Source organism: Protopterus annectens, chromosome 11.part0 (genome assembly GCF_019279795.1).
Source record: "Protopterus annectens isolate FY-2018-M chromosome 11.part0, PAN1.0, whole genome shotgun sequence".
NCBI classification, from domain to species: domain Eukaryota; kingdom Metazoa; phylum Chordata; order Ceratodontiformes; family Protopteridae; genus Protopterus; species Protopterus annectens.
Genome location: NC_056745.1, coordinates 1491668879 through 1491685087, shown reverse-complemented (window position 1 = coordinate 1491685087; position 16209 = coordinate 1491668879). Strand labels below are relative to the sequence as shown.

General features: G+C 40.5%; 1 long non-coding RNA gene across 1 annotated transcript in view; it reads right to left on the bottom strand.

Annotated features, from left to right (window-relative positions):
- Positions 1-15345, bottom strand: part of LOC122815933 — an 820199-nt gene extending 804854 nt beyond the window's left edge. The window contains exon 1 of the long non-coding RNA XR_006367016.1: positions 15207-15345. This is a non-coding gene — a long non-coding RNA (uncharacterized LOC122815933). The remainder of the gene's footprint in view (positions 1-15206) is intronic.
- Positions 15346-16209: the final 864 nt, after the last annotated feature.

Here is a 16209-nt window from a genome sequence, read left to right as displayed (position 1 = left end):
GGTAGTGCTTGGTAAAAGTGTGCAATGAACTTTAGTTGCAGCCTCTAAAATGTCTTTGGTTGGTACTTCTCTGAGGAAGGTTGCTGAAGTGGCTGCTGCTCTGGTTGAGTGAGGCCTAACACCTTTAGGCACTGGCTTGCCATGTTGAAAATAGCATAAACGAATGCAGTGGCCTATCTGCTTTGAAATAGCCTTTCCCTGTGATGCTGCAGCATATGCTACTAATAGTTGCTCAGTCTTTCTGGAAGCTTTAGTTCTGTCCAAGTAGAAGCGTAGCTGTCTGTGTATGTCCAAAGAATGCAGGAGTCTCTCACCCTTATTCTGTGGGTTTGGATAAAAGGTAGGCAAATGGATGGTTTGGTTAAAAACCACACTGGACATTACCTTAGGCATAAATGTCGGGTTCGTCCTCAGAGAAACCCTGTCTGGATGGAAAATGATAAAAGGTTCCACAGCCATGATTGCCTGTAACTCTGAGACTCATCTTGCAGAGGTTATTGCTAGTAGCAGAGCTGTTTTCCAAGATAAGAACTTCATTTCAGCTGTATTGGCTGGCTCAAAAGGAGGCAGTGTGAGTTTTTCCAAGACATAATTGAAGTCCCATGCAGGTATTGGTGCTCTCCTTGGAGGTGTTATGTTTTTGGCCCCTCTGAAGTACTGTCTTAGCAGCAGATGTGAAAAAATTGTTGGATCCGTATTATAATGAGCTGAAATGGCAGAGGCATGGATTTTGATTGATGAAAAGGCTAGGACTTTGTCCAGCATCTCAGTTAGATATTGTAAAATCTGAGGAATATTTGGAGCAAAAGTGTCAATTCCTTGTGCTGGGTTCCAAGCACAGAATCTTTTCCATTTTTCAGCATAAGATTTCTTGGTACCGGGCCTCCTGGCCTCCAGAATAACATCCAACACTGCTTTAGAGAGAGGTGTGTTCTGAATGGCTACATTATCTGCCATGCTGCCAGATTTAGGGTTCTGAGTTGGCTGTGCAGGATCTGATTGTTTTGTTGGGTCAGTAAGCGAGGAATTAGAGGCGATGTCCAGGCTGGGCCTTGAGACAAGCTCTTTAGGATTGGGTACCAGTGCTGGCGGGGCCAGTCTGGAGCAATCAGAATCATTTTTGGCTTCTCTTGTCTGACCTTTAGGAGTACCTTGGGGAGGAGAGGCAGAGGAGGAAAGGCATATACTGTTAGTATTTTCCAGCTGAATGATAGAGCATCCACTTTCCATGCTTGCTTGCTTATGAAAAGTCCTTGTGTAGAATCTCTGTAGTTGGCAGTTGTGAGGGGATGCAAATAGATCTATGTCTGGGCATACCCATTTCTTTATTATCATGCTGAAGACTTGTGGATCCAGTTTCCACTCGTGGGAATCCTTGAGGTTTCTGCTTAGTTCGTTTGCCAGAGTATTTTTCTTTCCTGGCAGGAATTGTGCTTGCAGTTGTATGTGATAAGTCAATGCTGTGTTCCACAAGGTCATGGCTTGTCTGCAGAGGGGGTAGGAATGTGTGCCCCCTTGCTTATGTACCACATGACTGTAGTATTGTCCGTCTTTATCAGTAGTTGTCCTAGATGGAGTAGATCCTTGAAAGCTGTCAGAGCATTCTGAACAGCCAGCATCTCTTTTTGATTGAAATGAAGGTGACTTTGGCTTGTGGGCCATGTGCCCTGAATACATTTTCCTGCCATGTGGACCCCCCAGGCATAATCTGAAGCATCTGTTGTTATTGTCTGCCTGGCTGTGGGTAGGGTGAATGGCTGTCCCTTGTTGTGGTGACAGGCCTGTGCCCACCATCGAAACTCCTGTTGCAGGCAGGGAATGAGGGTAGTTGCTGTCTCCAGGCTGTTGCAATGTTGAGTCCAAACACGTTTTAGATGCCACTGTAGTTTCCTCATATGCAGTCTGGCATATGGAATTAGCAGAATGCAGGATGCCATGAAGCCCAAAACCTGCAGCATTTTTCTTGCAGATAACTGGGTTTTTGTTACCAACATTTTGAAGTAAGAAATCAGTTGCCTTTGTTTGTCTGGCGTGAGATAAGCCATTTGGGCAGTTGTATTTAAGCTTGCACCCTGGAATATTATCTCTTGAGAGGGTACTAGTTTTGATTTCTTTTCATTTACAGTGTACCCTAGGCAAATTAGTAATCTTTTTACAAACGCCAGATGCCTTAGTAGAATGTCCTTGTTCTCTGCTTGAATAAGGCAGTCGTCCAAGTAAGGATATATTTGAATTCCTCTTTGTCTGCAACATGCAATTACCGGTGCCAGGCATTTTGTAAAGACCCTGGGCGCAGTAGATAAGCCAAAGGGCAGTGTAGAGAATTGGTAGTGCATTGAGCCAGCTATGAATCTGGGGCATCTTCTGCAAGACTGTCTGACTGGAATATGCAGGTATGCTGCTTTGAGGTCCAAAGTTACAAGCCAAGCCTTCTTGCCCAGCATGGGCAGAAGCTGCTGCAAAGTCAACATTTTGAATTTTGGAACGTCCAGAAATGTATTTAGAATTGACAGGTCCAGTATGGGTCTCCAGGCTTTGTCTTTTCTGGGTACCAAGAAAAGTCTTGAGTACAATCCTTGTCCCTGCTCTTGCTGTGGCACTTGCTGAATGGCCCTCATATCCATGAGGGAAGAATTTTGTGCCTCTGCCCATTGATTGCGTGGCAGGTTTGGCATACCTTTTGACCTTGGCAGGGTGTGAAAGTGGAACCTGTAGCCCTGGGACACTATATTCAAGACCCATTTGTCCTGGGTGATCATGTGCCAATTTTGAGAGAAAAGTGCTAGTTTTCCCCCTAAGGGGGCTGCCAAAAGAAAAGTGCTTGGTGCTGGCAGAGGAAAGTCATTGGGACTGCTTCCTGTATGGCTGTGTTTTGTCTTCTCCACTTTTGGAGGTAGAAGTGTCCCACTGTTTAGGCCTGTATGAGCCCTGGGGCTGGGATCTGCCTCTGGGGCATCTGTATCTGCCTCTTTGTGGCCTGTCCGACACTGGAAAGGACCAATTCTTTGTCGGACAGTTTCTGCTAAATCTGGGTGGCTGTACCTGTAAGAAATCCTTTACAGTTTGCATAGATTTCGCTTTGTCCTCCGTTTTCTTCAACACCTCCTCTGCTTTAACACCAAATAATGTATCATGCTGTAATGGAGCATCTAATAACTTTGCTTTAACATGATCAGGCAGATTCTGTTCCTTTAACCAAGCATGCCTCCTAATGACAGAACCTGTAACTGCAGCCCTGCAAGAGGCCTCCAGAGAATCAAAACCACATTGCAATGTATGCTTTCTCACTTGTTCAGTTGCATGCAATAAATCCTGCATTTCCTTATTTTATGCACAATCAGAATTTTATAACATTTTCTGTTTTAGCATTGACATTAAATATTTCTGATATTTAATCATATGAAGTTGACAATTTAAAGCCCTTACAGCCAAAGTAGCAGAAGTGTAGACCTTTTTCCCCCCATCTGTCTAGTGCCCTTGAATCTCTAGCAGAGGGGACAGGGTTTTTTGCAGTAGAAGCCTTGATCCCTTTGGGACCCTGAGAAATAGTTTCTGGGTCAGCAGCAGGGTTTTTATAAAGAAATTTATGTGAATCTGGAACCCTGTAGTATCTGTCTGGTTTAACAGGAGCAGGAGGTAAAGAGTCAGGAGAAAGTCCGGACTCTGAAAATACATCATCTACAATGTCTAACACAGGAGGAATAGCCAAAGGCCTGTGCTGAGGTAATAAAAGGAAATATCTAAGTTTTTTCTTAGATTCTGAATAGTCTTGACTCTCCCAGTGGAAGTGCTCCTTCATGGTATGCAGGGTTTCCCCAAAAGAATAATCCTCAGGCGGTGAAGCTGAAGGGATAGATTCTTCAGCATCAGAATCCTCATAACGAGGAAGAGAGTATCCTTGTTCAGAAGAGGAATCAGAGGAAATGGAAACCTGATCTGAAGATTCATATTCTGTCTCTTGCCTAGGCCTCTTGTCTGGAGGGGGATGGGAACCCCTGATCAAGGTGATTAGGTCTTCAACCATTTTGAGCATCTGTTTTTTAGGCATGGTAGTCTGTCCAGAAGAATGCTGTACTTGTTTCTTTGTCTTTAGAACTGCTTTAGTCTTTGATTTGGAAGCTGAAGTAGGCTTTACATACAACTGTGTAGGTCTGAAAACACCCTCATAATCCGATGCCTGCTCAGTGGCTCCAGACCCATCTGAGGGAATAGTTTCAGAGTGTCCAATACCTTGAGTATCCAGAGGCCTAGCTGGCTCTACGTGGGAGTCATCAGCGGCCTGTGGCTCGGAAGTAGCGGGTGCCACGGGCTGCAAAAGCACCTCACTGAGAACCGGCGAACCGGCAACTGGCTTAGTGGAAGCCTCGTCGGTTTTGGACCTCGGATGCTTGTCCTTTCCTTTTTCCTTGCGCTTTTAATAAACTCCAGTCATCGGCTGTTCCGACGGCATTATATAATTGAATCTGCGGCCAAAGTAATGAAAGGCAAAGTCAAACTGCCGCTTAATAGTGCATTTGTTAAATCTAGCACAAAACTGACAGCTAGCAATGTTATGATCAGGGCCTAGGCAAGGAATACAGTAATGAAAATCCTTATGAGGTATTTGCTTCCCACAAGAAATACAATTGTTAACTTTTTCTGACCTCGGACTGGAGCAAGAAAAAAGTTTCCCCAATGGGGTACTTAGCTTTAATGAAGGCTTCAGATCTGAAATTAGTTTTTGAAAATCTCAGGAGTCGGCCGACCGGCACTTGCTAACTGCTTTTGCTTCAGGCACTGCGCGGCAAGAAAGACTGAAGAAAATGGCATCGGCTGCATCTTTTATACCCCTGGTGCACTGACGGCAGGGAAGAGGTGACAGCAACCGACACCGGACCTAGACTTTGGAATTCAGGCCGACTTTGGGTAGCCTGCCAGCAGGATAATCCAAGTGTAATGACTGCAACAGTGAAACACGAACATCTACAAGGTCACAATACAATTTTTTGTATAGGTACTGGTGAATCTGCTGCACTCTACAGAAACTATGTGGTTTCTTGGATGCAGGAGCTTTGAAGTTTGGTTGTAGAAATGCTGCCAAGCAGTCAAAGCTCTCTCAGACTTGGGATTGCTGTGAGATTAGGCTTCTCAACCCTGAGGAGACTGAAGTATCTCTCTCTCTCGCTTTCCCATTATATACTTTTCTTTCCCATTTAATATGTTCCCCTATCTTCATGAAGGCATACCCAAAAGATACTTCACTTGCAGAAAATCAGCAAGTGGGGATGGGACACCAGCTGGTGGTGACAGGTGAGTGGGGTCTGGACATCAGCTGGTGATGAGAGAGGAGTGGGGACTGGACATTAGCTAGTGATGAGAGGGGAGTGGGGACTGGACATTAGCTAGTGATGAGAGGGGAGTGGGGACTAGTCATCAGCTAGTGAATGCATGTCGCTGTATAAAGACTTCCTCAGTTAAGCACATCAAATGTTGAACAAGCAGAGTGTGTACCTGCCCATGTGAGGGGCCACTTCACTTGGTCCCATTTTCTCAGGGAAGTGAATTTTCCATGGTGTTGAGAAAATGCAAACTGCTCTGATCCACAACGCTGTGCTCCCTCTTCTTCATCATGTCACCGACCCCAGGGAGTCAGCAACGGAATGGCTGGAGGTCCACCGTTCAAATGACAGATGATTGCAGTTTACTATTTCCTTGGTACTCACTCTGACAGGGTATGATAACAGCTACTTGGATGTCTGCCTCCAAAGTAGTTAGAGGCCTGCAGACATATCAAGCACCCCCACCAAGCACAGGAAAACAGACACTGATTAAGATGGCCTCATGTCCTTGCATTATAGCTAGGTTACTTATCTTTTCTATAGCATCTATTCTGAATGCTTTCTCACCTTCAAAGCTCTTATGTTGGTGCACTTTCTTCATGACTTCTTTCAAAAAGATAGACAACTGCCTGGAATTTACTGCACCATGGCATGTAATTTCTTTTGCTCTGGCTACACTCTATAAATAGGGCTTCTCTACTTCTATGAGTTTTTCTAGTGAATCCTGCATAAAGTTGGCAATCCACTGTTGTGTCAGATTTCCTATAAACAAAACAATCACTCAGAATGATAATTTGTATATGTGATTTAAGACCCACACCCAATACTGCTCTTCAAACCTGCACGAGGAAGTTTAATATCCCTTGTTTGCTGATGAAGACTAGCAACAGCAACAGAAGCGTCTGGATGGCTTTCTTGGTAACTGAAGAGCAGGGAGATCTCCCCAAAAAACAACATCTACAGCTGCGGTGTGAAGGTCAAAAGGTGAAACTATTTATAAAGGGGAGGAAGCTACTGCAAGTAATATTTTTGCTTGATGGAAAGGCTGATAGATGTGGACTCTAGAAATTAATGTCATTATATGGATGCTGATAGTGTCATTAAAGGTGTAGGTATTAAGCATCCTAACTGCATGCAGACACTAGTGTCCTGATATATCCCGTCCCAAGTCAACCTGGATCCAAGTCTTAATTATTGGTGGCATTGCCTGTGCACTTCCTCAGTGCAGAGAGAGAAGCAGTGAGAAATGGGCCAGTATTGGACTCTAACAACCCCCTCAGTAAAGATGGAAACCGGAATCTGTGAAACTAAGCTGGTCTCCATGACCATGAATCACAAATTGCAAGCAGAAGTAGCACTGTAAACCCATGACAGCAAAATGAACGCACAACGGTCTAATGTGCGAGAAGGATGAAGACGCAAGAATCAAAGCAAGAAAAATGTACACCTTCAGATAACCTTTAAATATGCACACTAAACTTGGAATAGCAGAAGAATGCTACTAAATGTTTATTGTTGGCAATGGTAAAGCTAAAAAAGTTATACAAATCCAATGTGGTACAGAAAGATTGCAAGCTCTCCGTCATCTGCATTTTGAATGGTAACAGTATACCAAAGTGTAACTAAAGGTTAGAGGGATGCAGTACGTGGTCACTTGCAACAGTAAGTGGTGCATGAATACTTATTCATTTTTGAAGAAAAAGTTCTGACTGAACCAGAACCTCAGGATACATGCATACAGAGGGAAGCTGGTCAAAATGCACCTGGGGAGGCATATGCATAAAAACAAGGAAGTCTGCATGAAGCTATTAAAAAAGAAAGATGGGAGTAAGGAGTGAAGGGGGGTAGTAAGAGTAGAACAACATAGATGGGTACATCATGCATGAAACATCCATACTAGGAAGCCGATAAGAATGTAATTCAATACTTCATGAGCTCATATAAATATGAAATACGCATGTATGAACACTCAGGTAAAGGCAGAAAGGATGGACTATGAAAAAACAACAGTAACCAGGCAAAAAAGGAAGTTAAAAGACTTGAGCTTCAACTTTTGATGTTTTCTGTTACTACATATGGGAATATAATAAATATCTGATCAAAACACAATAGTAAGGACACTAGAGAAGACCATGCAATCAAACTGTTACTGTGCAGAAATAAATTATATTTAGATACAAGGAAAAAGCATGCTTCATGGAAATGCAATTAAATGGAATAGAGTGGTAAATATTATAAAGAACCGAGTTAGTCTCACCACTCACTGAAGAAATACTTAAAAGTTGTTGACATAACCAGAAGTAGCATATTGAGGCAGGGAAAAAATGACCACCTTATATTCTAACAAATGGTTCCAAATGCATTTTCAGTCAGGCAAAAGATATGAACACCCAGCAAATAAAATGAGTGTAGTTATGGGATGTGAAGCATATGGACGTAATGAAGGATAGTAATGGGATGTGAAGCATATGGACGTAATGAAGGATAGTAATGGGATGTGAAGCATATGGACGTAATGAAGGATAGTAATGGGATGTGAAGCATATGGACGTAATGAAGGATAGTTATGTGATGTGAAGCATATGGACGTAATGAAGGATAGTTATGGGATGTGAAGCATATTGACATAATGAAGGATAGTTATGGGATGTGAAGCATATGGATGCAATGAAGGATAGTTATGGGATGTGAAACGTATGGATGCAATGAAGGATAGTAATGGGATATGAAGCATATGGATGTAATGGATAGTAATGGGATGTGTAATGGAGGAAAAACCCAGGGCCACACTGCTGTGGGGAGTGATATGACCTTTCCTCTATGAAACTCCATGTCAAAGACTTGTGGCTTGCTTTTAACACTATAAGGGGCTCATCTAAAGAGTTTGCGTTTGTTTTTTTTTAATTTGAAAATCAGGGGTGGAAGGAACAAAGACAACCTTGGGAAGGGGCAGTCACACTCAAACATTCTAGCGAAGACAGATTTTTTTTTTCAAACTTTCTCAGCAAACACTAAAAACCTATTGAAGTAGCTCATGGTCTCCAATAATTACTATTTAGGATTCACTTTGTCTTGAGGCTTGGTAACTGTTTCGTGCTGACAACGTTACTAAAAAATGGGTAGCACAAGGAGGACCTGAACCCTTACGACTTTTTATAACACCAGTTGAAATAAGTGTCAAGGGAAGCGAGCCTCTTCTTGTACCCAGTGAATACTTAGTTACCTATCATGCTTATGTAGGGGGGCCGAATTTCTTAAAGTTCTCTTATAGGACAAGCCTTGGCAACTGCAAGGCCCGATTTGTGGCACTCCATGATCTGACTGTGTCAAACAGAATTCAGGGGCCAAAAAAGATCTTGTTCTTTATAACAACTGATTTTTTTTACAAACTCCACCACACACAAAGTGATAAAGGAAGCACATCAGTACTGACAAGCTGCATCAGAATTCCTTCAGAAATTATGATACAGAACAAAATGCTTTACTGCAGGGGGTTCCCACAGTAATAACACTCAACTTCTTTATGCAAGAAATGTGGACAAATGTAAAAATAGCGGGGAAATAAATCTCCAAAATTAGACATTTTATTTCAAATATTACTCTAATTCGCTTAAAAGAAATTAACAGAATAAGTTTTGCATCAAAATGCATTTCTAGAGCTATATAAAATATGAAAAGCTAAAGTATGCCATGACTTACTGTCATTTTGTTACCTATGGTCTTCAAGGTGAAGATGTTTTCTATTTTTCCTTGCTTCTGAAGCTGTGAGGGTTTGCAACTGGCAGCTACTGATGCTGCATAAGCATTATACCAGCATTTGTTCATGAAATACTGGTATTGCACATTTGTGATCGCAGTGAAGTGCACGGTAAGGTAACTGTAACAAGATGCTTGTTGCATTGTAGTGCTACCATTTTATACAGAAGAGCCTCCCCCATTTTATTTTTAATTTATTTATGTTCAAAGCAAAGACCAACTGCGGTTCAGGCAAGTTTGGGGCCTTATTATGCCCATCTGGCCCAATCAGACTAACGCTGGCCCTGGTCTCTTCACAGACAAATCCATTCTTCACGGGGACAGAAACTAAGAACGAACAGTAAGAACGTTAACGTCAACCCGAGTCAGAAACGCAGAAAGGAAATGGTAACGTCAGCACCGGTGCCTATATGCATATTAATAAAATGATGCAAATATCCATTTGTTTATTTATTCTGGTCCCACTACATGCGCAGGTACAATGTGCATTTTTTAACCTTACAATGGGCCTTGTGGCACACACAGACAATATTAAAATACAGTGCGAGTTCATATGAGAAAACACGTGGGATCAAATATAAACAATGTTCATCTGTGCAGGACGAATTACCCAAGCTGCACTTTTTATGACAAAATTCAGACTTTCTTAACCTATACAGTCTCTAACCAATAACAGCACATTGAAGGAATGAATACATTTGCATACATACTTCTGAGAAAGGGTGCATTTCATCACAGCTGAACTGAAAAATGAGATATAGAACAGTACAAATATTACAAGTACAAAACGTTAGAACAGCAGCAGAGACTAACTAGATACAGGAAAGAAAAAATTGCAAATTTACCCTTGTTTACATTATACGTACTAAACAGAGCATGTTAAGTATGTGTTGCATCATTTTATTTCTGGGTCTGACTTGCACATTGACTGCCCCTTGCCCCATCACCCATTTCAGATACAGAAAGACTTGGTGAACTTAGAAATGGAAAGAAAAGTACGGTGTTATGAACCTGCAAGACAAAAGAGCCTGTCAAAAGCTGTGCGTTTCATGAAAATATTTGTACACCTAGTACATTTCTCTTCCCTTATCCCTTACGGAGCTGTGTAAAGAAAGTGGTTTGGGATTTTTTTGCACCTTTTGGACAAGGCTACGCCAACATATGTACAATAAGGCATGCTTTCCATACCCACTGCCGCCAGGGTTACAGAGCTAAAGAATGCATGTGTTCTGCAGAAGTGCATCCAAAAAAAATAATGCTGCACTTTTTGAGCAGAAAACATAATAAAAATATAGTAAAATTAATGGAAAGTAAAGTGGACTAATGGAAAACACGAAAATAAGTAAAGCGCACTAATGGAAAACACGAAAATAAGTAAAGCGCACTAATGGAAAACACGAAAATAAGTAAAGCGCACTAATGGAAAACACGAAAATAAGTAAAGCGCACTAATGGAAAACACGAAAATAAGTAAAGCGCACTAATGGAAAACACGAAAATAAGTAAAGCGCACTAATGGAAAACATGAAAATAAGTAAAGCGCACTAATGGAAAACATGAAAATAAGTAAAGCGCACTAATGGAAAACACGAAAATAAGTAAAGTGCACTAATGGAAAACACAAAAATAAGTAAAACCGAGTAATGGCAAACACGAAAATAAGTAAAGCCGACTAATGGAAAACACGAAAATAAGTAAAGCCGACTAATGGAAAACACGAAAATAAGTAAAGCCGACTAATGGAAAACACGAAAATAAGTAAAGCCGACTAATGGAAAACATGAAAATAAGTAAAGTGCACTAATGGAAAATACGAAAATAAGTAAAGCCGACTAATGGAAAACACGAAAATAAGTAAAGCGGACAATCTACTGCAGCAGTAGAAAAATATGCAGTTAACTTATCTGTGGTTCTTATTAATTAACAATTCCTTTTCTTAAACTATGCTGTTTGCGCCTTATTTTTACCCTTTTTAGTTACATTTCTGTTCTAATGATTGAGAAATACTCTGCTTTTAAATTTAAATATTTAATTTTGGTGACTAAGTTAATACCCACTGGGCACAAGTGCCTATTTTCAAGAAGATTCCAAGACCAATATCTGGTTAAGTGATTTAATTAAACTCTGTGGCCATGAGCAAGGGAGACTGAAGGACCCAACACCAAAAAAAGATTGGATTCTTAACCTTGTAAGAAAAACTGGAACTCTGCTAGCTTACCTGTCTCCACCTTCCCGCATCAGCTAGTACTACACATCTCTCTCCTTCAGGTGTTCCAACATACATTTCTCAAATGACATATTCCTATTTTTAAAGGAATGTTTGCTTTAACATTTCAGCCTTTTGGCCTGTAACATCGGCTCAAACTGCAGGGTTGTGTGTCCAAGAATAAGCAAGCCTGGTAATAGTGGCCATAGTAACTGGATAGTGGACCTAGTACTCTGCATTTGGTTAAGAACCATCTCCCCTAGGTTTGGCTGAGTAGTAAACCCTAGGGAATGGATCTCCAGTGAAAGTGTTACAGTCACAGGCCATAGAAAAGGCAGAGTTGACCACTGAAGAATATCCCTTTATTACCCCCTTGGGGTCAAGAAAATGGTATCCATGTTGACAAGCTAACCTACTGGATCAATAAATTAAATATGCTCCCTTTTTCTGATAACACTCTGAATCCAGAGCACATAGGTACTTAGCAGGCATGCACTCCAGGAGAATATTAAGGAAACAAGCCCATTTTCCCAAATGGTGCACTGTCTGGTTAAGTGGCTTGCTCAAGGTCAAACAGCATGCAAATGGAGGATGAGAGAATTGACCTTGTACCACAAGAAGCAATTTATTAAACGTTTATACCTTTAATCTCTTATGCCGTCTGCCAGACACAACTCTAACCATCATTTTCTGATGGAAATTCAAATACATTAACAGGCTGAATTCACAGTACTTGTGACCCTCTTATTACTTTACCTGTGAGCTGTCAGACTTTACCTTATGAACAGCTGGTAAGCTGGACAGATACTTAACATTTACTAAGGTCAGTGAGTGACCTTAGAAAAATTGACAACATGGGTAAAGCTGTTTTTACTTAAAAACATTTTATGTCCCTAACATTGTGTGTTCTGTTCCCTTACAATAAAATCTTCTATGAAGAGCACAACTAAGCTGATGCATCTCTCATCATGTCTTGCACGTCAATGCAAAGACACCAGTGTCAGATTTGTCCAATATTTCTTAAAGTAGGCTTTAAGTTTGCTAAACGTTCGACCGGGTGGAAACCTGCTTTTGCTTTAGTTGTTAGCTGTGGATCGTCCTTTGTCTACTTTTATGCTTCACAACCAGTTCAAAGCCTTGCACGGTACTGCTGTATCTTCCTGTAGCAGTAACAGGCCAGCCAGTACAGGAAGTGCTCAGTGCGGGTCAACAGCCTCATCTTATCCTAACACCTAATAAACAATGTTCATTTAACATTTAATGTTGGTCCTAACCTTCTGTTATCTTATTTTTAGCATTCTGATGAGGCAGTATCAACGTGGTAATTAAATTCCAAAAGAATTCTGAAAATTATTCATCAACCACATATACTTAAGCAATTCTCTCAGGAAGTAAAAGCTGCTAACAGGATGCACAATGACATTCTAAATGTGTTAATAAAGACCTTACACTATAACGCAACTGGGATTCAGTGAGAGCAGGAACACATATGCTGCTCCCTGGTTTCTAACAACACACTTATGCAGAGTTCTGAACAGAGCTGGTCTTAAAAGAACAGCAGCAGCAACCAGAAATTATATTACTTCCAAGACATTATGTTCAGTTGTTTACGCTCCACCAGCATATTACAAGTCTACATCTGTGCATATAATACCTGAAAAAAGTAGGTCACAAGCTGGAGATGGAGAGTCTGATACTAAACACAGCAGGATAAAATGGGTAGATTCTTAGTACACAGGGATAATGCCAATATATAACGAACACACTACCATCGGTACAGAGTGCAAAAATTAATCAAATCACATCCAAAAACGGGCAAACTCTTCAAACATATCCAGGCTTTGAACTGTTTTGCTGCTGTGATGTGTTATACAGATGGCCTTAAAGGACTCTCTCTCTCCTATTTTATACAGACTTTTTATTGTGTCTCTTCTGCATTTCCTACAAAGTCTGGAATGAACCAGTCCTATATATGACCACCTCTATATTCACAAAGCACCATGATTACCTGCTCAAAAGCAAAAATTCCAATGCAAGATAAATAGGTCCTTTTGATGGGATAAAAAGCCCAGCCTCTACAATATTATTCCCTTTTATGTTAAAAGTGACTTGTTAATGTTTTTAACTGTACCTTATGCCCAGCAGCATGCAGGGCATAAACCCTCAAACAGCACTTTCTCTATCAGGAAACATTTTGGTCATCCCTTTCCTATACAAAATTAGTTTTAAAATTTGCGGTTTTCTTGCACTGACATCACTGAGAAAAAAAACAAGGACATGTAACCTCAGTAACAAAGGCATAAGCAAAACATCTGCTGTGTCCATAAATTTCAAGGGGTGACAACTTGGCATGTGCGAAGGTGCCCCACTGAAGTCTATGAACACCGCTCACTTTACTCTATGGTAACATCACAACTGGAAAAACTACAATTTTTTTGGCTGTAGTTTAATAAAATGTTTATGAAGCTTTTTTTTTCATTTAAAAATGGCCAAAAAAGTAAGGAAGGACAAGCTAGAAAATCGATCACAGCACCTGACTCACAGAATGCTGCCGCGTGCATAGCAACATGAGCAAATCACTGTAAGCAAAGTACCTTAGCAAGCTTTTCCAACACATCTTCAAGAAGCAGATGGTCTGGCCCTTCTAACTCATAGAATAAGTAGTGAAATGCACTCATAACAAAAGTAAGAAATTAAGTGGATTTTAGTGACTAGGCTGCAAAACCTCTATCTGATCAGCCTGGCATTGGACCTACTTACCTATGAACAGTGTAGGACAGGCCTGAGAGACATGTCAACCAACTGGTGTGCACATCAACAAAGAATATCCACAGACCAGTCACAGACTGGTATTGGACCTACATACCTATGAACAGTGTAGGACAGGCCTGAGAAACAGGTCAACCAACTGGTGTGAACATCAACAAAGAATATCCACAGACCAGTCACAGACTGGTATTCAGCCTCTGAAAAGTTACGGTAGAAGGGTGTTTCTCCAGCACTATAGCATTTGCCCTTGCAGAATTTGTCTACTAGTCCACAAATTTAACAAAATAGCTCCCAAGTCCAACCAGTTATTTGACTTGCTTGTTAAGCACCATGCAGAGAAACACCTATTTAAATGGAGAAAGGCATAAAGACAATAATTAGATGCACAGAGTGAAGTATATACAGTGGCACCCTCATTTCTATAACCAAGGAGGAGGTAATATATGCATAAACGGAAAATCTCTGAATATACTTGCAGTCCTTGATGAAGTTCTCATGCACTAAATGGGGAGGGGAAACTGTCTTATCTTTTCCCTAACTGAGAATCAGTCTTTGTAATGATCTCTGCTTCAGTAGGAGCATCGAGAAGTGGCCAGATAATAGTACCCTTGAAGGAACGCTTTATAATGCAAGTTCCCAAACTGGTCGTCTCAGGAGACCAATTATTTCTAAGTATTCATTTGAAAGTGTACAACTTCAGAATCTGAAAAAATTCATAAATTGCTGAACAGTGATGAATGGCAAATGTTGGAAAAGTGCCAGAATAAAGAATTCTTCTCGTCTGCAAACTATCAGAAGGGAAAGATCCAGGGCATGACCCAGAAGGAATTTTATCCTACTGTTTTACATTCTATAATGCAGTCACATCAAAAGAAAGGAAGAGTATTAAACGGGAATTGTTTATTTTTAGACTAATGAACCACTCTATGGTATGAACGAACAGTTCTGTATCGTTTGTTAAACATATTTCTAATCACATGAAAAAGAATTGGACATTAATGTTGAATGTTTCACACATTTTATTAATGTGGGCCCACGTGTTTGCTGAGTTTGCATACTTCAACAGCACATGTGAACCCTCTGGAAACAAGGCAGTATCACAAGAGAAAATGCTTTGTAAAAACAGAAATATGGCATTGCAGCTGAAAGTCACTGACCTGTCTTTAAGGTCAGCAGATTTGATGATGCCACACTTTGCTCTGGGGCAGAAACATCAGAAGGTTGCTTCTTCCGCACCACTAGATGGAAGCTTTAGATGTTGAAAAGCATGTATCCAGATGCACTTTGAAAGTTCTGCAAAAATACACAAATACTGCATATGAGAACACTATCAAATGACAAGTGTCATCTGAATCACTGAAATTAAGTTCCAAGACATTCAAGTTTTTAACCAAGCAACTTTAATTTTATTTCACACTTTCATGTATAAATACATTATAAAAAAATAACATTCCATGCATAATACAGACGATCGACAAATTAATTTTTTGCATACCTATTTTGTACTTTATAAAGATAATGGAGAATCACAATAATGGATGCCCACTGATCTGTTATACTGGTTATTAAACATTTAGAAAAGCTGAATGAATACATTAAGAGAGCTTTACTTTGCATCTGTAAAAAAAAATAATGAAACTGTGCTCATTAAGCAATACTGCACCTCTCAACTTATGTCAGAGGTGACACGATGACACAGAATCTTCAAAAGCAAAGAAGCTATACAGCAAATCTGCAGCAACCCTTACTGCCATTGTAGCATTTCATAGTAGTGACCATACATCTCATAATAGTGACCATATGATATCTCATAAGAGTGACCATATAATATCTCATAATAGTGACCATACATCTCATAATAGTGACCATATGATATCTCATAATAGCGACCATATGATTTCTGAAATTATCAATGAGCAGCAAGTCTTTACTAGTGCAAGCAAACTGCATAAATAAGAACAGTTCAGTAGCACGAAAAAAACCCTCCAGAACCCATTCACATTTTTAGATACAGCTTTCAAAGAGAAGGTACTTTTTTCTACTATGCTCGGCTCTCCAGTTGGGCTAGGAACAAATTTTCCAGTACAGGACTGGGAACAAAAGCTGCAAAGTATACCTCAAAAGAAGAGCTCACATTCTGAGGCAAAGTGTCTATTAACA